This window comes from Alligator mississippiensis, chromosome 4, assembly GCF_030867095.1.
Source record: "Alligator mississippiensis isolate rAllMis1 chromosome 4, rAllMis1, whole genome shotgun sequence".
NCBI lineage: Eukaryota > Metazoa > Chordata > Crocodylia > Alligatoridae > Alligator > Alligator mississippiensis.
Genome location: NC_081827.1, coordinates 148,795,626 through 148,819,766, shown reverse-complemented (window position 1 = coordinate 148,819,766; position 24,141 = coordinate 148,795,626).

Genomic DNA, 24,141 nt, shown 5'->3' with positions numbered 1-24,141 from the left:
ACACTGCAGGAGGAGCTGTATTTCCAAATGTATCCTTAGACACTGGCAGGGAGCAAGGTCTCTACCAAATTTGCAAAATGACAGACCACACAGTACAGCTTCCCTAACCCCTCCCTCTCCTGTCTCTGGGCAGCAGATAATGAAGGGCCAGGGCTCAAGGCTGCTGATCAGGCTCCTTCCTTACAGTCATGAGTCATGGTCACACTAATGGACATCTGTCCCTCTCCCACATCACAGCTCAGAGCACAGCTGTGCCTCAGTCATGTGTGCTGAGAGGTGAGCAGAGGTCTGGGGATTTTGTACAGCTGTGAGGCAGGAAGGACCCACTGTGCTTTACTGGCTGCACAGAAATACACTGCAGAGGCTTCAGCTGTTCCACTGATGATACACAGGTAGGCCTTCATCCTGCTTTCAGGCTGCAAATGATACTTCTCTGTGAATTTGGCCTCTGTCTCTGTTTTACCCCCATGTGTATGTCTGACTACAAACTCCAGTTGATTTCCCTCAGCTCTGTCCTGCCGGTACCACAAGATAGTATCGTAGTCAACATCGCCATCGTGCTCACAGGGGAGACTCACATTGGCCCCATTCCGGACGGTGACAAACTTCGTTTGAGTCACTGTCACCCCAGTGCACAGACCTACAAGAGACACCAAGCGGCTGAGTGAGCAGGAGCAACACACAGGGGGACACAGCGCCAGCAGCCCTGTGCATATATCAGGATCCAGTCCCTAGGCAGCTTCTGAGTTACCAATTCCCCTTGGCTGATTTCATTCCTGACTTCACCATGAGTTTAAGCCTGTCCCCGGATCCACAGCTTTTCTGTGTTAGCCCTCATCCAAGTGAATCACACGCAACAGGAGCTGGTCAGAGTTCTTGGCTTCAGGTTCTTCCCCGGGCAGGCCTTGTCTCTACCCTCCTGTCCCCCACCCTTCCTCTGCCAGCAGAGAATCTGCTACACTAATTACCATCCCCTTACCCACAAACTGCACCCCATCCCTACCCCAGCTGAAAACAGCCCCTGTCTCTGCCAGCCTCTCATTTTTCCTCCAGGGGCTGGGACCAGGCTCTCCTCCATGATGTGTGGGAGAAACCTCCCTAAGGTCCGTTGTCTAGCTGTAATTTGATTGACAGACAACGCGGGTAAAGAAAGACAGCTGTTTATTTACTCGAGCAAAGACCATAAAGCCAGCAAAAGGCAAAATGGCCCCCCCTCAAGGGTGAGGCGATCTTTTATACTTCTTACAACAAAGCAAGACTATATGGTTAACAAAAAGCAATACTTGGGGCGGTGCTCTACAAATCTTTGTAACAGCATATTTCTATTAAGCTGAACTAGCACTTTTTAAAAGCTAAAAGTTAAGTAACAGTAACATTATGTTAGCAAAACCTTACACAGTAGAAGATACTTCTCAAGGACACAACCAGTAAGCTCAAACAATGGTTTCTCTGTCTTATCTTACTTCTAGCTGTAGCTGATTTTTTTTAGCACACAGACACAGATTCACTTTTTAACTCAGAAAATGCTTGTTGCAGTTAAAATGATTACTTGACACAAGCAAAGGCCTAGCTATCATTCTGCCTTGTGGTCAGCTGCATTACTAGGCCACAGGTCATGCCTTGTATTTAGCTGTAAAGCTAATACTTCTTAAAAATCCAAATTATTGTAAACCTAACAGTATGCTTTCAGAAAACTATTCTATTTCAGGGCAATGACAAACCTGCGGACTACAATGATTAGAGGCAGAGGTAGGCAGCAGTGAAGCGAATTGCCAAAGCAAGTTCTGCACTGCCCTGGAGCCCCCAGCACTCCCCCAGGCACAGGCCTACCTGCCAGCAGCTGCAAGCCACAGGAGACCCCCAGCACCAGCCACATGGTCTCCGCTGGACAGACTGGCCAGAAACAAGAGTTTGTGCTGGGGCTTTCCTGGAGGTGGAGATTTGCAAGGGCCTAGGAGTGGGAGGAGGTGGGGCAGGAGCAGCCCTGGGTGGGGGACGGGCTGTAACAATAGGAGGTGCAGCTGGACCTGGACCAGGACCCTGACCCTGCTGCTGCCTCTCCCAGAGCTACAGGCAAAGCCCAGACCTGGATACAGACACCTCTGGAACAGGGCCATCTGACATGCTGATGCTTTGGTTGTGGCTTGGGTCGGGCTTCCCATGCAGAAATCTTTTAGCTGTCCCTGCTCCTCGTCAGGGAAGGAGGAGCGGGAAGCAAGAAATACACAGGTAGAATTTTTACCCAAAGGAGCCTCCTAAACAACAAATTAATTTTGAATATCAACATCAGAGTAGGCAGAGATAGGTGCTACATGACCCCCACGGGTACACAACCACCCCTGGGGGCACACCCTGCTACCAGCCAGTATGTAACGAAGGAAGTTTAAGCAAAGCTTGCTGCGCTGCGCTGCACTATAAGTGGTGTTGGTTGGTATGTCCCTATTGTGTGCATGTGTCTTTGTGTATGGCTCCCTTTATTCTCCACCCAGTAAAAGCTAGATTCTGCCATACCTACTGGGTGATCAGGGACAGGTGCTGTGCCATTTCTGGGGACACTTGACTTCGGAACTGAAATATTAAAGTGCAGTCTTATCGTACCCTGGTGTAGCCCTAAAATTCTGTTAATGCATGTTCTTCTGTAGTGCACCATCATTTCTGAAGTCACAAAGAAACAGCCAGGATGAGGACCTTCTGCCCTTTTGCATCAGCTTCAGCAAGGACTTGAGCAGGGTATAATACAATCGCATATAGGGGCCTCAGGCTGATTGTTCAGCTAGTAAGGGGACTAGAGTCTCTCCCCAGAACATCACTTGGTTCTTATAGTGGTGAAAAAATTACAGCAGCAGGAACCATGACAGATGGCCTGCTAGTCCACTTACTTCTTCCTTTAGCACTAATCTAAGTGAAGAGTAGGCACATACAACCATGCCAAAACCTGGGGGGAGATGACGGGGCTATGTCCTTGGATGTCTCTGTGTTTGGGAGCCTTCAGAGGCCTTGAAGCAGGATTGTACCCTGAAGTTCACGACCTGCATGGCTCAAAGGATATTTCCCTGGAAGAGGACACCTTCTATTCTGCACAAAATCCAGAGCAGGGAGCAGACTGCATAGAAAACACCCTTGTGCTATCGCAGTTCCCAGCTGGTCACAGCTGGAAGCAAAGGCTACAGAAAGGATCATGGCTGTTGGGGCACAGACAAGGACTTACCCACTCCCAAGCACCTTCTCTTGACATCTCAGGATTGGGACTCATGTGTGAGTCTGAAGTGGCTCACTGGTTTGAAAGGCTTGCCATTCTGCAGCCAGGTGTGTTTTGATCTATCTCTCCTGTTTCTCAGATGTTGTTTCTCTCCAGGGAGGTTTTTGCCCCAGATCCTCATCCCTTCACCTCACTGTGTATTCAGTGGCAGCACAGAAATATGTAGCTGCATCCCCAGCCGTGATGTTCGTGACTGTCATGACTGACAGCTTTGTCTCATCCCTGGTGATAGGGAACTTAGTCTTATTGTAACCTTTCTCATATGAGGCTTCTCTGTTAGTATGGGCAGAAGCTATTAACATCAGACCATGTCCCTGGGGCTGCAGGTACCAGAACATGTAGATGTGAGTGGTGTGGTTCTGGTAACAGCTCACGGCCACAGTCTCTCCTGGGCTCTGGACTGTTGATTTTGGCCACTGTGAAATGAGGTCTCCTGCCCCAGCAGCTGTGGGAGGCAGGAAGAGAGGGAGAGATGGTAAGAAACAGGGCTCCATGATCCAAGAAGCTCAAGGCTCCAAAGAAATCATGCTGCGCTCCTCCAAGTGCAGCACAGTATTTCTGGCACTTACCAGGCATCAGCAAGAGCAGGATGTGCAGCATGTCCAGCAGCCGGTGTCCCAGGGCCCTCTGGCGCCTTTCACAGGATCAAGGGAAGCATTAGGCACCTGGTGCCCCTCCCACAGCTCTGCCTGAGTCTGACAGACCTTGCAGAGAAGACAGGAAGCGCAGCTCTCCAAAGAGGGGATTCACCTGCAGGTGACAGCTGTCCAGATTGCTCCTCTGTCTAGCCTGCAGCTCCACCTCATGGTGTGACAGTGGGACAGAAGGGCCATGTTTCAGTCTGGGGCTGTCCTGCCTCCTCACACTCCCCTTGCAGTGGCTATCCATGGACTAGGGAACATGCTACACTGACACTGTTCTCGAGGGTAGGAAGAAAAAGACTGTGGCTGCAGCAGCCCATGGCTCTTTTTGCACCCTTCCCTCTCTGGAACTGTCTGCCTTGCTGGGTGCGAGGGACAGTGGACAGGGTTTGGGCCAGGACCATCTCCATCTCCCCTGCCGGAGGGGCAGGTTTGCAGCTGGAAGCCGAGTGCCTGGGAGATGCTGTGGTCCCTGGAGTGCCACCACCCACTGCTGGAGAGACCGGGCCCCAATGCCCATGGCATCCAGGGCCCTGTGGGAAGTGATCGCAGCTGTGCCAGGGGTCAGGCCATATTCCTGGCAGTGCGAGTGCCCCCTGCACGGGTTGTGGTGCAGCTCTGCTCTGCCTGCTTGATTCCTTCCTTGGACCTAGAGGAAGGAGGTGGGATCTGCCTGTAGGCTCCTCTCCCTACATAGGCAGCAATTGTGTAAGGGGCTGTACACAAGCTCTGGTGCCTAAGGGCAGTAGCAAACAAGGTATGTGCATCTCCAGTAGCCAGGACCCTCTCCATGGCAAAATTGTAATCTGTCCTCCATATCACAGCTGCCAGGACTGCTCCGTCCCCGATCAGATGTATGCCATGCACCCAGCAGTGCAGCCAAGACTTGTGTCAAGCTGGAACTGAGTATATTGCTCAGGGTTTACTGAGACACCCGCAGGGAGCAGAAATGGGGTCCCTACCAAGCCTCCATCAATGACAGTCCACATGTATGAAATCTATGTCTCCCTTGCCTAATCCCCCTTGTGACCCTGAGCTGTGGGCTAGAAAAGCCCTGGCTGCAGTCTGCTGTCCAGACACCTTCCTCAGGGTCACAAGTCCTTGCAACACTAATGGGCATGTCCGTCCCACTCTCACCTCACAGCTCAGACCCTGGCCATGGCTGTGTCATGTGTGGTGCGAGGTGAGTGTGGCTAGTGGGATATCCAGGGAAGACTTCAGGTTGGTTTCAGGCACCAATTGGTACTTTCCTTTATATTTGGTCACTAGCTGTCATTCACCACCATGTGTATGTCTGGCTACAAGCTCCAGCTGCTTTCCTGAAGCCCCTTATTTTTGGTACCACAGGTGAATGTCATAGTAGGCATCACCATCATGCTCACAGGGGAGATTTGCATTGATCCCATTCCAGATGGCTACAAGCTTCTTCTTGTGAGGCACTGTCAACCCGCTCGACCGACCTACAAGAGGTCTCAAGTTGAGTGGGGGGGAGGCAAGGGAAGCACCCCGCTACTCTGTGCATGTGAGGATCCAGTCCCAAGTCATCCTCATTATTTGCATACCTCCCTTAGATGTAACCATCCCCTGAGCACACTATGTGTTTAAATCTGTTCCCAGCCCCATGGTTTTCCTGTAGCTACCCTGATCTCTACTGGCACGTCCTCCCCTGCGGTAGCACCCCCCACCACTGTCCTGCAAAGCACTGGCTGATTCTCCCCTCACCCCACACACACCTCCTCCAATCATTTCTATCCTCTTCCCCACCAGCTACTGCTCATCCCCACCCAGCCAAATACATCTTTTTTCTCTCTCTGCCTCAGATTTTTCCCAGGGGCTGGTACCAGGTTTTGCTTCAGAGTTTGGGGCAGGCAGATGTGAGAAGAGATGCTAGAGCAAGGACAACGGCTGTGTCCTGGAGTCCCCAGCACTCCCCCAGGCACAGGCCTACCTGCCAGCAGCCGCAAGCCACAGGATGATGCCTGCAACATGGACCAGCCTCAGGGAGGAGTCAGGGAACAAGGGGGATTGAGGACTGTCCAGCAGGTGCAGCTTTATAAACATTTGGGAGTGGGAGGAGCTGTGCTGAGGAGTCCCCAGTCAGAAAAAAGTGCTGAGAGGGAAGAGGATAGGCACCAGTGAGAGGAGAGAGCTGCCTGCCCACCTCCTGAGTCTAACTGGAGGACCTATAGGCTAAGTAGAGACAGTCAAAAAGCCTGTGGGTGAATCAATTCAGTCTTTGCAGGTTAGCTAAGAAATAACTGGACAAACATCTACTTTTGATTCAGGAAATGCAGCCACATGTCTGCAGTGCCTCAGCCCAGAATCTGGGGGTGCTAGAACACATCTGTCTGACACGAAGCCAGCATTGCTGTGTGTTTGATTCCTCCTCCTGCTGCACCTGAGCAATTTGGGATTTGCAGTCCACAATCACAACAGCAGGAGTCTCCAGGGTTGCTCCTCACTTCCTGTTCCTACATCCAGGTGCCTCTGGGGTTTGTAGTCCACAAGCACAGCATACAGTAAGTTTAGCAGCAGGACAGCTCTGTACTTGGGGGAAGGTTGGTTTAATCAGCCTTCCTGGCCCTAGACCACAGCTGGGGTTTGCCTGGCAGTCCCTTCTTCCTTCCCTGCCGCCCTCCCCCAACGCTTCTCTGCTAGAGGAAACAACACAGCCCAGGGCAGCAGAAGCGTCCTGGGATGCCGAGCGACTTTGATTTAACTTGAACCAGGAAGGGGTCTGGGACAGAAGTTTCATAAACCAGTTTGACCTAAATCAGTTAAGTCTGATACTACATTTAGCCAGGTTTATCTTAAACCAGTTTCAGCCATTTTGAAACTAGTTTATGTGCACTGAACTTCTGTTCTGTTACAGGTTTAAACCAGTTTTTTGGTCACTTAAACCGGTTTATGTGTAACTTCTGTCTCTTGCAATAGACTGCTCTCTCTGGTTCCCAGTGACATTGAGTTTCATTTTAGTGAGTGAGTTTCATCCTCAGGTTAAGTACTACAGGTTTGTAACAATGTTGTTGCTGATGTGGATCACTGCCCCTGAGAAGGAGAGAGACTTGGGAGTTCGGAGGTGAAGAAATGAGGAGTCTTAGGGAGGACAGAGTCAACTGCAGTAGCACAATGAAGACTAAATAAATGCAAGGGCTGATTTCAGGAAGATGAAGCTTATTTCTAGGGAGTCCCAAGACAGCACTTCCCCTGGAAGTGTCTGATCATGACAGATCTTATTTGGACACATTTCCTGTGGCTTTGGCCCACTGCTTTGGGCACAAGGCCTGCTGAGGTTTCACATTGGTTAATGGCAGTAGCTTGACATGGGGACTAAAATGCAGGCTATCAGCAAGTACTCTCTCTCGTCTCTGTCTATGTCCTGGGCAACTTGTGGTTCATTCCTGCTCCTCAACCCCTCCTCTCACCATACCACTGGGACAAGTCACACTTTCCTTTCCCCTTCTTTCCCTTTCCTTCTCATGACACTGTTTTATACGAAACAAAAGCCCTCACCTCTAATGCACCATACCCACTTCACTAGTCCCAGTGATGAGTGACAGGTCCCTGCAGTTTAATTGCAGGGTGCTAGGAGCTCTCTCTGGAGGAAAACATGCTCTACAGAAGAAACCAGATTGCTCATCCCAAACTCCATGCCTATAAAGTGCCAGTCTCTTCAACAGCACAAGGAAATTTCTGTCTACACTGGGTCCAGCTGCCCTCTTCCATAGCTGGTCAATGGCTGGGTGTTTTACAACCAACTACCCATCGGTATCTATAATAGTCTCTGCACCAGTTATTCTGAACTGTGCATCAGCTGTGGCACAGGGAGGCAGGTGCTCCAGTTTATGCTGTGGGATATCGTATTTGAGGCCTTCCTAGTGGTTACTCCAAGTGTGTGTGCATGTGTCCAGCCCCAGTATCTGATCTTCCTCATTTTTGACAGCTTTGTGTCACAAAGCCAGATGTCATTGGATCCCTCTCTTTCTTTCTCTCTTTCTCCCATCTCTCTCTTCTGCTTTTCAGATATCCTCTCTCCCTCCTGAACCCCTTGTCCTGTCACCCACACCCCTGTGTGTTCACTGATAGCTCAGATATAGGGACTGCATACATAGATAGTCATGAAAGACTACATTGGTTCATTCCTGCTTCTGGGAATCTGGGTCTCATCAAAGCCTTTCTTGAATGGAGATGACCTTCTCTCTGGTGCTGCTGGGGGCCAGGTGGAAATGTAGGGTTTTTATGAACCTCCAGTAGATGTATGGTTACTGAGCAAAAATTATCATCCTTGATTTGCAGTTTAGGATGCAGAAGGGCTCATGAAATTTCAGGGACTATGAGCCATCTCCACCTAGCTGACTACCAAATCTGTGCATATATACTGTGCATCCGTAGGCTAACTCGGACATCAGGTGCAGAGGGAGGAACAGATATTTTGTTCCCTTGTAGGGTACAGGGGGCCTTGGAAATAATGAACCAGGGTACAGCAGGCCTTAGGTATGAGGCAGGGAAACACCTTCATAAGCGAATGGGAAACCAGAAATATCATTTAATCATGTGCATTGATATGAAAACTTTATGTTTCTTAAACTGAGTGAGTTCTTGGTTTCTTCATCAGTACTACCTGGGGACTGCTCCAAAGAATAACATCAGGGTTTACATCTTTTTAGTATTCTGTTTCAAAGCTGCACTAACTGTGGCCACAGCTAGGTAGATGTATGGTAGTCAGCATGGACCTGGGCAACAAGAGTGCCTGGGAAAACAGAAATAATCTGCAGCATAGGTTGATTCATTCTGATGCTCCTTACGTGATGGATGCTTGATTCTGTAACTTGCATAAAGCTGTTCTCACGCAGGAGTTTGTGTGTGTGTGCCTGAAAGTACACAGGCAATTTCAAATTTTGCTACTGCCCAGATACTATGGAGAGAGAGAGAGAGAGAGAAAGAGAGAGAATTAGGAATTGCAGAAGAGGAAGAGACTTTCAAGGGCAACCTGATGAGTGGCTATGATAAGTAAAAGCTGAAAGGTGAAACTCAGGAAAGGAGAGAATTTCATGATGGCTGTAGGAGTTTCCCTTAAGTCAATAGGACCTGTGGAATTGTAGAGTGTCCCCAAGGGAAGTGAGAGAAGGAACATCTATTCAGTGATATAAAATGTGATAGCAGAAAATTCCTGAAAATATCCCAAAGGAAGTTTGGATGGGGTATGATGAATGATATAGACAAGCTAGTAAGGCACATGTTCTCTTCTTCTGCTTTAATTGATACTTCTCTCTGGCCATCATAGGTCTGTGTGAAAAATGGCAGCCCAGGCACTCTTGTCTCTCTTTATCTCTCTCTCTAAATTTGAAAGGCTTCTAGATGACAACTATATAACAGATTTTGTAACAAGTAGCAGGGAACACGTGTATATCTCCTGTTACTAGCTTCAGACCCTCTTCTTGGAGAAGCTAGTACTGGTGGTAGTCTTAGCAAGCATATATCCTTTGGTCTTTGTGGTTTTGTTTAGGATTTGAGGCTGCTGTTCTTTGGCCGCGAGACAAATGGATTTTGAGCCCAGAACCTGTGTGAGTGAGATGTGAAGCCGTGACAATCAGATAAACTGAGGTGGAAATTTAGCAGTGTTGCCTCTTCACCATCCCTCAGACTCCAAGCTTCCTCAGTCAGTTGCACATAGGTAGTCATAGACCGGTCCTGAATTCCCCCTAACTGTAAATCTCTCCAAACATTTTTATAGTTCTTCTCCCTGATGGTTTCAATGTCTTGCCATCTTTCTGGTCCTGGGTGCCCAGAATTTCATCAACTTCCTTTCATTTAATTTCTGTCCCCATGTATCCCTGGGGCTCTGCCTAAGGATTTTGCTGAATTTTATGTCAAGGCACCCTGCTTGGGATTACAGGGCTCTTCCCAGGTGCAAGCAGAAGTGGGAATCCCAGGCTCTTTAGAGGATTATATTCTCTCCATGTTGCTGCTTCTATTTTTATGATGGTGATGGGAAATGAGTGGAAGGCCAGTCATTTTGCTGTTGTTGACTAAATTATTGGTACTAACCTGAGGCAGATGCTGTCAGTTTTAATGGAGCCCTCACCTATATTTTGGTGTCATGTTCGTAATCTTGCAAGATCATTTTAAAGGATATGGAGCTTGTGTGTGTGTGTGTGTGTGTGTGTGTGTGTGTGTGTGGTGGGGGCGGGGTTCATTTTTTAATATTTGGGAACATGAGACCCCTTTCATTTAGAAGAATCTGGTATTGAAATAAGATATTTTCGCTCCCCTGATAAGCCCCCCTCACCACCTGATTTGCCCTTCTTCCCTAAGATTTTTCATTCGGATCCTCCTTCCAGAGATCATCCTACGACTCCCATTTTCCTCATCCCTTCTCTCCCACCAGAGGCTCTGGCATTTTCTGTCTCCCCATCTCTGCCAGGACAGCTGGGAAAGAGGAGCTAGAAAGTAACCGAACAAGTGCCATGATATAGATCTTGCTGCAAAAGTCTGCTGTAAAGCATCTGTTTCTCTGAGACATGAATAGTGGTCTTGTGGTTTGGGGTATTTGGAGGCAAGTGTGTTGTGGCCCTTCTGTGTCCCTGTCTCTCTTTCCCTCCTGTTATCGTCATGTTTGAGGGTGTGGGGGGAGGAGGTTTTTGATTAAGCAGCACATGTCATCACAGCACTGTGTAGTCACTGGCAGCACAGAAGTAGCTGGCTGAATCCTGTGCTTCAAGCTCTGTAAAATTCATGGTGAAAGCCTTGGAGCTGGTTCTCTCAGTGATCAACGTCTGCTTCTTATAGCCCTCCTCATAACTGACTTTTGACTTGTCTGCACCCCAGGCCATTAAGCTTAGACCTTCTCCCTGGTGTTGTTTGTACCAGTACATGTAGGTATAGGTGGTGTCATTCTGGTAGCAGGTAAGCTTCACGGCTCCTCCCAGTCTCTGGGTTGCTGATTTTGGTACCTGAGTGATGAGGACTCCCAGCCCAGAACCTGTGTGATTGAGAAAAGCAGAAACGATGGGAGATGCCAAAGTCCTATTCAGTCAGGTCCTAATTGCTTCTCCTCTCCCAGGTAATCGAAGACTATTCCTTATGGCATAACCTTCATGGCACCCCCCAAGTGACTTTCCAAGTACAAAGGCCATAATGTTTTTGCTGGTTCCCTTGAGAGACGATTGCAAATTCTAATATTTCCTCCTTCCCAAGAGGTACACATGCTTTATCCTATTTTCCCTACTATAGATTTTCACCCACTTTACTCCCAGTTAGATCACCTGAAACAATTCTTTTTCCTCCCTGACAAGCAAGTTTCTAACAAATGACCTATGTGTTAGGTACCAGCCGTGTAGCTGAGCTGCATAGATGTAGTTGTATTTATCTGCTTCCATTGTTAATCCCTTCCTCATGCCTCTGCCCTCAAAGCTGACACTGATTCTTCTCCAAGTTCTCCTGAGTCTGTTGACCTCTCCCACATTTCAGGGTTACCCAGAAGGCTGGAAATATTCCCATCAATCTCCTGGGCTGGGTGTCAAAGTAGGGAAGCTGTGCTCTTCCTGGCTGGATTCTGTTCTCCATGGGGCGCAGAGCAAACGGGCTCGATTCTTACCAGGCAACAGAAGCAACAGGACTCGCAGCATTCTTGCAAGTGGATTTTATTCCTTTCTCGTTTTTCCACGCTGAGTTTTTAAAATGGTGACAGGAAGTGGTGAGGAGGTAAGAACTCCTCCCCCTGTTCTGGGGAAGGAAACGCATGGGTAATGTTTGTGTGGCGTACCTGATACCAAGTTCTCCTGATACAGCTGATCTCCCAAGCACGTGCGATCATTAAAAATCCTTTGCCCTTTGTTACAGGAGAAGGAGAGGTGTTCACTGTGTTTCCTGGATCTAATCCCCAGTCCATCCTAGGTACTGAGCATACTGCACTATCAGTAGTGCCCTAAAAGGACACTGAAAGGTTTCCCTTCTTTGCTAGAAGGTACATCAGATTCTTGTTTGGTTTTGTTTGATTGTGGGCTTCTTCCAAAGCAAGTTCAATCAAGACACAACCACCACCATCATCCAGCGTTTTAGCCAATTCACTTCAAATTCCTCAGTAGATTTTTTTTGTACACTGCTCTGCTTTCAGTGCAGCTTTTCCTTCAGTACCAGCATTTTTTAACTCAGACATGCTTACTACTGGAGATCTTTGCTTACCTTCCTTAAAGTCTCCCCTTCCCTCCATCTCTCTGCTTCTTTCATTTGGAAATCTCCCTTCACTTCCCCCTGAAAATCAATGAATCATCAACTGTCAGGCTGGAAGGGACCTCAGGGGGTCATCTAGCCCAAACCCCTGCACTGAGCAAAAATCAAGTACACCTTGATCATCCCTAACTGATGTTTGCGTAACCTGCCCTTCAAATTCTCTAATGAGGGAGATTCCACAGCTTCTCCAGGTAGCCTCTCTGGTGCTTCGCTCTCCTTCTTGCCAAAAAGTTTTTCTTAATATTGTGTAAATCTTCTCCAGAGAAAATGAAGCCAATTTTTTTTCTACCTTAGTCGTGTGACAGGAAGAATAATTTATATACTGGAAAACTCTGATCCAGTCACCATGTGGTCTTCCCTATTCTGGGCTAAACAAGCCCAATTCCTTCACCCATCCCTCATCTGAAGGACTAGCTCAAACTTACATTTATTTTTGATGTTCTGCTCTGCATTCTTTCCAACATGTATCTCGGTTTGATGCGTGGTGGCCAAAACTGAGCCCACTATCCAGCCAAGTTTCCTGGAAGTGCTATTGAGGTGGAATAATTACCTCCTGTACCTGCCAGGAGAGAACCCCAGTCCTCCATGGAACAGCATTTTAATGATTGCTAAAGGAGCAATTTAGATTCAGGTTTTGGGATCCTGGGGTTTGGAGAGACTGTCATTTTCTTATGTTTAATAGTATTTATCATTCATTCTCTGAGACAGCTCCTGGATACTTGAAGGGCTGCTATAAAGAAGAGGGAAAGCACCTTTTCTCTCTTGCTGCAGAGAGGAGGCTGTAGATCAATGGCCTGAAGCTGCAGCAAAGGAATATTAGCTTGGAGAGCAAGAAAACCTTCTTCACTGTTAGAATAGTGAAGCAGTGGAATAGACTGCCTAGGGAAGTTGTAGACTCTCCATCACTGGAGGTGTTCAATAGGAAGTTGGACAGCCACAGGTCAGCGATGATCTAGGCACAGGTATCCCTATGTTCTACCATGGGTATATCCCATGCTTCTGAGCTTTGCTGGTTGCCCCTGTCCCTGCCCTTCTCTGTCTATGTGTCAGGGTGTTTTGAAGCCTTCTCAGAGGCACTGGACATGTGCTACAGTCAAAGCTGGAGAGTTAGACTGGGGTGTGCCAGTGATCCCGTAGGGATCAAAGCCAAAGGTTTCTGCCTAGAGGGTCTTGCCCCTCCACTCAGGATCAGGCTGATCGCCCTACTCTGGGTCAGAAAGGAACCAGACACAAAATGACCATGTTATTGCCAGGAAGGAAGGGGGGTGGGGGGACATAGGGTACAGCTTGAGCCTAAGATGAACGAAGGCACTGAGTGAGAGAATAGGAAAAAGCAAGGGGATGGGAAAGAAAGAGAGAGAAAGGGAGGCTGATGAGAAGTGGGGAGGGTGTGGGGCGGGGGTGTTGGGGAGGCAAGGATAACCATCCTCTTCTCTGTGCAAACCAAGAGGTGTCTTTATGAGTTCCCCATGGATAGACTGGACAGGACCTGCCATGAGGATGTCCCGTACGGGATCCGCTCCAAAACTACAGCAGTGGAAATCCAGTTAGGGGCAGCTTTATCCACATATCCCAGCTTGACAGTGACTCTGTCTCTTCCCCCATGTGTCAGATGAGCAAGATCCTGGCCCCCAGAGACCCTATCACCCCTCATTTTCACTGGTGGGAACATGTTCCCTCAGCCCTGCGTTTGGGGCTTGCTTTCCCCACACCCTCTCCTGCTCACTCAGACCATAGCCAGTCCCCAGAGGAGCAGCACTGAGAGATGTCCCCACATCCTGGCACCTGTCCCTGCTCTGCCTTGCCCATGCTGGGTGGCCTTCTGGGCATGCCTCACAGGGTGTGAAAGGGGAAGGGCAAGCCTAAACCCCAGCCTCAGAGGCAGGAGGACCCTGAGGTTTCAGCAAAGAGCAGTGCCCGGCCCCACGCTGCCCATGGACTCCCTTTCTGGGCTGCAGGGCAGCAGGGGTAGGAGCCTGCTGGAGGCTGGATCTCTCTGAGATGGTGCTTTCCTGCTCCTTTTGGCACTCCTTGTATGTTGGAGTGAGGAGAGGTCATTCAGAGGAGAGGCCTCTGAACCCACCTGGCAGGGCACAGACCCAGGAGTGCTTGGGCACTCCTGACACCAGGGGCCCAGGGGCATTAGGGAGTGAAGGCGGGTAATGCACACAGTGATTTATTGTGGGTTATGTCTAGGATTCACCCAGGATTTTATTGTTTGTAGTGGTTGTGCCCATTTTTGTTTGCAAGTGGGTGAGTGCTGCTGTCGGCTTGTGAATGCATCTGTCGTATTTGTTCACAGAGAGCAAAGGGATCAGGAAAGAAAACTAATTCAATCCAGAAAAGCAGTTCTGCTTTCAGCTAACTACTAACCTCAGGCTTGGGCCCTGAGGAGGAGGCGAGGGGTGTGGGTGTAACACAGGGTCAGTGGGTGTGAACAGGTCTCCCTCTTCCCACTGTCTGCACAGCTGATGGGAAAGGGAGGTAAGGAGGCTGCAGGTGTGTCCTGTGGGCAAGGGGAAGCCATGAGAGGGGAGAATTAGGTGGGTATAAACTCGGCAGGGGGAGGATGGTTCAGATATTCTGTGCAGTGGGTGAGTATGCATGCGCATGGCAGGTCAGTGAGTCTAAGGCCATTGTCTGGCCCTATGCGATGGTGGCACCGGTCAGGGGAGACCAGCTCTTAGAGACAAGCACTGAGCGGATACTTTCATCTGCCAGTGTCTTGTGCTGTGAGTGACGCAAACAGTGTGAACAGGACCCCCGTGCTCTCTGAGGGCTCAGGAAGACTAAGGCAAAGAGAAGGAATCCAGTATTTTCTTCACCACAGGATCTTTCTCCGCATGAACTGTGAGGGGCTGAACCCTGGTGTGGAAGGGCTGGAGGCTCACAGTCTGTAGGTGTGTGTGTTTGTGGCTCTTCTCCACTGTCCCCCTGTTTAAGTCAAGTGCCCAGGCTCCTCCAGCTTTTAGCACATTGAAGATAGGCACAGCTCCCCTTGCCTCCTTGTCCCTGTCTGGTTTTTTGCTGCCTGTCTCAGGGCTCTGTGTCACTGTGCTTTACTGCAGGCACAATAATACATGGCTGAGTCTTCCCGTGAAGGGCTGTTCAATGTCAGAGTCCAGGTGTTTCCTCTTCTCTTAGCAGTCATGGGCTCAGCTGTGAAGTTGGTCTCTCTGTCGTTTGTTGCAGAGTAGAAGAGTGCTTCCATCTCCTTGCTGCCCCGCTGCCGGTACCAGTACATATTAAAAAATGCCTGATCCTTTAACGTGCACTGCAGTGGAGGGAACTCTTCTGGGACTCCCATGAGAAAAGGTGGCTGCTCTACCTTGTCTGAGGCCACAACTGGAGGGACATGAGAAGCAGTATGTCAGAGTCACACTGTACTGAGAGAGAGAAATAGAGAGAGAGGGGGAGAGAGAGAGTGGGAAATAGAGTCGGGGCAGGAATGAAAAGGTAAAGAAGGAAACTAGCTATGGGATGGAAAGGGGAAAGTAGGATTTAGTAGCTAAGAAGAAAAGCGGAAAGGAAAGGCAGGCAGTACCCTTCCCCATGTGGAAAAAAATGGCTGAGGTCTGACTTGTGTAAGGTATGAATTAATGTACAGCCCTGCACTAAGAGTGTCCTGCTCAGGAACAACTCACGCTGCAGGGAGCAGTTTTACCTCCCCTCCCTTTCCCGGCGCACCTCTGTGCTGAGTCTCCGTGCCACCCCAGGTCTCAGAGCAGGTGGGCTGTAGCCCCTAGAGACAGCCGGGCACACCCTCCCCTGCTCACTTGCACTGTACCTGGTCTCCAGAGGAGCAGAAGAGACAGGAGGAGATGTCTCCACATCCTGGCAGCTGCCCCTACTCTGTCTCCTCCTTTCGCTGGGTTTCCTTTTCCCTGCACTGCAGGGGGAGTGAGGTGGTTTGGGTTTGGTGAAGACCAACCCAGGCCTCGGGGTTGTGACACACCAGTTGTTGAGCGTGACCAGGTCTCCCTCTAGGGACTGTGGAATGCAGGTGTGCTTTTGTGTGGGGAGCCGGAGGGAGGAGGAGTAGCGTGCACAGGGGGAAGGAGCCTGTGACAGTGGTTTGCTGGGGGGCAGGAAAATGGTATCCTTGTTATCCTAGGGGGTCTCTCTGGAGGGTCCCTCTGCCCTGGAGGCCATACCCTGTGTCCCTTCTGAGTGGGGACTGGTGCCTTCCCCACTACCTGGAGGTTTCTGATGCCTGGCTGAGATCCCTTAGGGCAGGAGGTATCTCACTGGCAGATGAATGAAATCCCGCCTCTCCCAATCAGTAGTAGTTCTCTCACTTTTACTACTAGAGCCAGAGTTACACAGCTGGGACTTGATCCAGTCAGTGATCCAGTAGAAGCTCTTTGCATCCTGCTGGGAGAATTTTAATATGGAAAACTAACTCCTTCTTAGAGAGCTGCAGCGAAGAGAAGTCCAACTCAGCCCCAGTCAGTGACTGGCAGGCCCCACAAAGTTACCACCAGAGCCAGAGGTACACAGGAGGGGTGTGACCCTGTGAGCAGTCTGCCAAAGGGTCTCTACATTCCTTCTGGAGGTGCCTGGTTTTGTGCTGGACAGTTCAGCTGCATACTAATATGTGATTTGTACCATGATTCAGCCTACCAAGCAAACCCAACTGCTTCTGCCTCCCTCCTAAACCTTCCTCTAGGTTTTTGCTGCCTGTCTCAGTGCACAGCTTGAGGGTCTTTGCTTCCTGGTGCCTGGCAGAGATCCCCCAGGGGTGGGATGTCTGAGTCAGGGAACATTTCTTTCCCCATCTCCACTCTGAACTTTACCTTTCTGAGCTTTGTCCAAGTGCTTAGGGAGATGCTGACAGGGCTCTCTGAAACTGAGAAATCAAACAATCAGGTTTTCATTAGGAAAAGTCAAATAATTGAATTCTGACTATTTCAGAAAAGAAGTTTGTTTTACACACATGTTCCCAACAGACAGCACTTGCCCCAGTGGTCTTCACCTTCCCTGATAGGTTACTCCCTGTAACCTTCGTGTTTCTGTTATGGAGCTGAAAGCCTGGATGTGCTGGGAGCTCTGTGTCTAGCTGCATGGTCCCTTTGCATGACCACAGATCCGTATGGAGGCTACCTGCAGAGCTGAGGAGAGGAGGCTGGGAAACAGGACCCAGGACCAGGGTGCTGGTCTGTCATATTTGTGGGGATGGTACAATAGGAAGCAGTGAGCTCCATGTCTACAGGCAGGAAGGGTGTGTGGTGGAAACTAGACCTGCCAGGCTGGATTCTGCACCCCAGATTTTACCAAGAGGCTCTCCATGGAGGCGTCTGTTTGCACTGTTTGTCTCAGCACCTCTCCCCACCTTCTGAAGATGTGAACAGCTTCTACAAGACAATTTCCATCTGAGCACAGTGACTGCGCACAGTGCCTATGCATCTGTTGACTGAGCAGGGATTCTATCTGTGAATGAATCCAGTGTTTTATATTTGCAATCATTGCACATACATTCCCTCTCTCCATGCCAATGTTTGCATGCCGCTGCTTATCACTCTCCTTTCCTTATTGACGACAGGCAAAGAAACCATGGGGAGAAAATCATTTTTCCAATTATAACAGTAGTTGGTTAAAAAAAAAAATGTCTAAGCTAATTCCTAGCCATACAATTAAAGAACTGCAGAGCAATCTGGGAGTATGGATGTAACACCTGATCACTGTGTGTTGTACAGCTCGTTCTAGGGACCAGCTGGAAAGCAGTGAGAGGGGGCTAGGTAACAGCTGGGAGGGCCCTGCCCAGGGTGCAGGCATGTTCCCAGTGTGGGGAGATGCCATGAAAGAACAGGCTTAGGCGTGTTCAGTCAAGTGTGGTTGAGGGAAATAGCATCTACATTGACCACATGGGGTCCCATGGCCTAGGCTGCCAGTGGAAGAAGAGAGGAGCAGAACTAATCAGAGAAACAGAAGGGTCCTATGCATGGAAAAGGCACCCTGTGAATAAAAGAATTGAGACATAATATACTTGTGGTTGTGAATCCAGCAATGTGAGCTGACTAAAGGCTCCACCAGCTCACATGTGGTGTAGAAGGCAGTCCTAGACTTCAGATCTACTAGAGCCCTGGACCCCGAGACTCAAATGAGATGGCGAGAAGGAATGCAGCAGTGGTTCAATAAGCTACTCCACCTGGTAGCGTTTCCCTTTGCTGCCCAAAACAGCGCACATATCCTCCTGCCTTGTCCCTGCCTGTCTCTGGGTTTTTGCTGCCTGGCTCAGGGCTCTGTGTCACTGTGTACTACTGCAGGTGCAGAAATAAACGGCTGTGTCTGACAGTGAAACGTTGCTCCAGGTGAGAGTCCAGATGTTTTCACTCCTTTTGGCTGTCATGAGCTCAGTTGTGTAGGGGCTTCCATTTCCATTTCCTGAAGAGTAGAAAAGCGCCTCCAGCTCCTTGCTGCCTATCTGTCGATACCAGTACATCCAGCCATAGTCACTTTGTTTTAGTGTACACTGCACTGTTCGGGGCTTCCCTGAGATCCCTGTGAGGAAAGGTGGCTGCTCCACATAGTCTGAGCCCGAACCTTATTGGAAATGGAAAAGAACATGACAGATCCATCTGGACAGGTAATCAGAAAACTGAGAAAGAGGCTAAAATAAAAGTGAGAAAAGAAAACATGACCAAGACAACCAGAGCCGTGCTATACACAGGGAACTGAGAGCAGACAGAAGTGGAAGCGAGTCAGCTTCACTGATGTACAGAAGGTGCTCAGTGCTCTGTCCCAGATTGCCATTTCTTCTCCCAAACCACTGAGCTGACAAGATACACAAGGGTTTCTTTATGCACGGGTTCACCCCTTAGTCTTTCCATGGCAGAGCCCCTTGGTGATGCTCTCTGTCCCTCTCCATGTCTCAGAGGAGGTTGGCAGTAGCCTCCAGAAACGTCTCTCCCCTTGGTTTCACTAGCTGGAATGTGCCCCTCAGCCGGGCATTTGGTGCTGCCTGGTGCATGCCCTCCCCTGCCTGCTTGCACCCTACCTGGCCCCCAGAGGAGCAGCATGGAGAAGAAGAGACATCCCCACATCCTGGCAACTGCGCCCTGCTCTGCCTCCTCCCTGCCCAGAGTTTCCTTCTTGCTGTGCCTCATGGGGAGTAGGAGGGGAAGACCAGCCCATCTTTCAGACTGATACACACTTGTCAGTGAGTGTGCCCAGGGCTCCCCCTAGCCACCATGGAGCAGAGTTGTGCTGTGTAAGGGGCGTGGGGACCACATGGGAGGAGGAGTAGCATGTGTCAAAGGGGAAGGAGTATATGCATGACCTGTGGGCTGCTGAGGGGAAGGATAACAATGACCTTATCTGCATCAGAGGCCTGTGTGGAGGGGTCCCTGCCCTACAGATCATAGCCCAGCTTCCTTCTGCTGGGCTACGTGCTGGGTTCCCAACAACGTGTGTGTTTCTGAGTCTTGGTGCCTGGCAGAGATCCTCCAGGGTAGATTTCTCTGAGTTAGGAGTATATTTCTGTCTCTGCGTCTGCATTGAGCTTTCCCCAGGTCCTTTCCGATGGGTGTGCTGCGGAGGTTGGGCCTGAGTGTCTTGTTTTTCAGTGTGAGCTGCCTGTCATTGAACTGTCCAGGGGAGCCAGATGTCCCCCTCAAGGGAATTTCCTCAGGACCCATCTTGGGTCTTGCTGGCACCAGAGAGTGCAGCTGGCTTGGACTTTCTGCTGACAGAAGCCTACGCAGTTTGCGGTATTTCCTGCATAGCACACATCTGCACACATCAGTAAATGTGGGGCACTGACCCAGTGCCCGATGAGCAGAGACTCAGCAGCTTTTCAGGCAGATGCTGATGGAGCTCTCAAAAACTGGGACGTCAAATAACTTGGTTTTCATTTGGAAAGGCCATATCATTGAAACTATCATTGATACTTATATATCGCACAAAAACAATTTTTTTTCCAAACATTTTCTCCAAAGATAGGTGTTGATTTTTGTACCTGTCCCAGTTCCCTGCACCTTCCCTGAAGGTTAGTCACTCTAGCCTTCATTTCCCTCCCTTATATAGATCAAAATCTGGAGGCTTTGGGAGCTCTGCATCTAGATGCAGATTTGCCCCTGGATCCCAGTGTTACGTCTGGATTCCCAGAGACTCCTCATCTAAGCCACAGCCTTGGAGCTCCTTTCCAACATCCTTCATGAAATATGGCTCTGCACTTGGTCACCAAACTCCAGTCATGGTCTCGGCCCTGCCGAATGCAGAGGTGTCCTAGACACCTCCTCCACACACCTCTGCATGGCCATGCCTGGCTCAGCCCTTCTGTGAGTGTGACAAGGCTCAGAGGAACAGTTAGACCAGGTCACTGACGGGCAGATGGAGCCAGCTGCAGGATGGGAGCATGAAATAAAACCAGAGAGCAGCAATGAGAGAAAGGAAAGGAAAGATGAAGCTATGTAGACAGTGAATAAGTGAGAGAGATATTAGTGAGCTCCAGGACAGGGACATCAAACTCAGCCCCAGTCAATGAGTGGCAGCCCCCCAAAGTTACTACCAGAGCCAGAGGTACACAGGAAGGGTGTGACCCTGTAAGCAGTCTGCTAAGGGGTCTCTGTGTCCCTTCTGGAGGTGCCCAGTGTTGTGCTGGACAATTTAGCTTGATATACGTTGATATGTACCATGATTTTGTACCCAGCTGCCTCTGCCTCCTTCCTGCACTTCCCTCTAGGTTTTTGTTGCCTGGCTAATGGCTCTGTGTCACTGAGCATCACTGCAGGCACAGTAATGCACAGCTGAGTCTGAGTGTGAAAGGTTCATGCAGGTTAGAGTTCACTTGTTTCCAGTACTTTTGGCTGTCAGGGGCTCTTCTGTGAAGCGCTTTCCACCTCCTTCTCTTCAAGAGAAGAAGAGAACCTCCAGCTCCCTGCCTCTCCGTTGTCAGTACCAGAACATATGGTAATGTGAAGTCTGAATGAAGGTGCACTGCAGTGGTGTGGGTCCTTCAGGGACCTCTGTAAGGAAAGGAGGCTGCTCCACATAGATGAAACAAAATGCTGGAAGGAAATGGGACATAGCTGGGAGGACAGCTCAGGGCACAAATGCAAGTAGATAAGGATGAAGGTACTGACTGAGGAGAGGGAGAAAGAGGAAGGGAAGGAGGAATTGAGAGCGAAAAAAAAAGAATGACAGAAATAATGAGACACTAAGAAGAAAAATAAGAAGGCAAAGAAAACTGCCCCTTGGGGAACCTGGATAAGGCTGGAGTTCCCAATGGCTGGAATCATCAGGACCTGCAAAGAAGGTGCCCATATAGGAATGGGTACAATACGGTAGGTCTCACAATCCAAGAGTATGGGCAACTTTGCCCAAAAACCCAGTGCTCAAGTGCTTCTCTCTCTCTGTTCTTCTCCATGTTGCAGACCAGGTGGGTCATGGACTCCAGAGACCCCTTCACCCCATGGTCTCACCAAAGGCATGGTTTCCTCTCAGGTTGGCATTCAGGGCCACGCTGCCACACACTCTCCATCACCACTCAGACCATACCTGGCCCCCAGAGGAGCAGCGTAGAGAAGAGGAGACATTTCTACATCCTGGTAGCTGTCCCCTGCTCTGTCTCCTCTCTCTGCTGGGTTTCCTCCTTGCTGGGTTCTGAGGTCACTGCAAAGAGCCAGGAGGAACCTGTCACTCCCAGTGTACAGCTCCTGAGCCCATCCAACATCTGATGCTCAGATTATTGGTGTCCAGGGGATGCTTTTTCTGCGTAGTGAACAAAATAGGGTCAGCCCCGAGCCAGTGCCTGGAGGCTTGCAGTGTGCACCTGTGACACAAATAGGGTGCATTCACACTTGCAGGGGTGTCCTTCACTGGAGACCTCTTTCTGCCACCTGCTTCTTGGCCACTGAGAACAAATGGAGATTCACCAAAGGGTGACCTCCTTGTTCCTGGGCACCTGAGCTCTACCTCTCAGCCCCAGCTTTGCCAGCTCTTGCAGAGGAAATTTTGCTAGCGTCATGAATCACATCCTTGGTCCTAGTTGTTCAAGAAATTATAAGTCCTTGATCCTATAGGAGTGACCAGTTTGCCCTATCAAACGCTCTGAAATTACCCATGCCAAAGCTAATACGCAAGGGAATAGGACTAAAAAAGGTTTTTTTTTACATAAACAGGAAAAATAATATAAATCAGTGACCGTGTATTGAGCTACAAAGAGATGGAAACAGAATTATGAGACTATAAGCCAGGGGCGGGCATAATATGGCCCGTGGCTCAGATCTGGCCTACCACCTGATTGGATTTGGTTTGTGGCTGCCCCCATGGTGCTCTGAATGGGGCCAAGACCTGCCTGCTCCTGCATGTGACAGTCCTCATTGTGCTTCTGCCTGCAGCTGGCCAGCATGCACAACATCCCAGCAGGGCTGCTCCTGGTGCAGCTGCGCCTGCTCCTGTACTGCTTGGCTCCCCACCTTCAGCTTCAGCAGCTCTTCCTTCCCTCCTCCTTCCCCTTCTGTACTGGTCTGGGTAGCAGATAGTGTGGGGAAGCGAGGGGGTCATGAGGATGCATGACAGGCACCACACACTTGGCCAGGCAGTGTGGAAAGGTGCAGCTTGGCAGGTGTGTGGGGTGACAGCTCCAGCTCCAGGCTGCCTTCCTGCCACTCCGCCCAACTAGCAGGAAGAGCAGCCGAATACAGGTGGGAGGCAGACTGCACCTACACAATACTGCCCAGGCCAACTTTGCTGCATATACCACATACTTATATACCCCTGCCCCCTCTCCGGCCAGTTCCCAGGACAAGTGCATAGGCAACCCTCCACATACGCACACAGACACCATATCCCAGTTTGGGAACCACTAGCCTAGAGGCTGCGGCTGGTGCAGACTGTGGAGGCCTACTTTTTGAAAGCAGGGAGTCATAACCTCAGTGCTCAAGATTCAGCACTGGCTTTCAATAGCTCTCCGGAAGCAATTCAGGGGCTGGTTTGACTTATACAACCCTGAACAGTCTTGGCTCTGCATACCTAAGGCACTGTCTTTGATGTCCCATCACAATCCCAAATGTCGGCCAAGAGTATATATATACTCCTGCAAGTATCATTGATGCACCAAGTCCTTTTCAGCTCATCTGCTCCAGGACCAGCTCCCTCCTAAGTTCTGCCAGAGACCAAGCCTGGGCACATTTTGGAAGTGCTAATAGACCTTCATATTTGGGCAGATGTTTAGCAACCAACATAGGCTGGGCTATTGTTTAGGGGGTTCTATTTTATGTTGATAATCTAGTTGCCTTTTGAGTTGTTGTGCTCTCTTGTTCTTTCCCTTCTTTAATACGTTATTCTGTTCTCTCATAGTATTCTGCCGAGATCTTATTGGGAAGGGCAGAGTATAAATCGAATAAATGAATTATTTCTGGAAATATGTTGAACCCTTCTGTTTTTACACTTTTGCTATTTCCTTCTGCTGGGGCTCCATCACCCTCTAGTGGCACTGACCAGCATGAACCTAGTTCAGGTGTTACAAATTCTACCTTCCCCTGCCTCTAAAAGCCCTATTACATATTCAATTTAGGCAGCTACTACAACTCTTAACCCCCGGATCATCCACACAGTAACCCCTGAAAATAGTTTTAAGTACAGTTTAGGTGGCTTAAATTTATGCCACTCCACGGTAGGTTTCTCTCTGCTCTATGTTACCTAGCTTGTGTTCCATTAATGTGTGGCCAGTCCCCACAGATAAACCACCCAAGTTGCAGTTCTCCAGCAACCCAGGATGCAGTGTCCACTCCTCAACCCTACTGTTTACTGTAGACAAACTTTCTTCCCCCTGAACTCTGCTGCTGAGGGTGAGGGTTCTGGCACCGAGACAATTCCTGCTCCCACCCCTGAGATTGTGATATTCCCATCCCCAGGGCTGCAACCCCAGGCAAAAAGCCTGCAGAACACATGCTAGCTAGCCAGGTTGCAGGGCATGGATGGGTCCAGAAGTGGGTTTTTGGAGGATGTGCGGGAAGGTAGGGAGCCAGATCAGATCCCCATTAGTTGGGGCTTCATTCCCAGAGA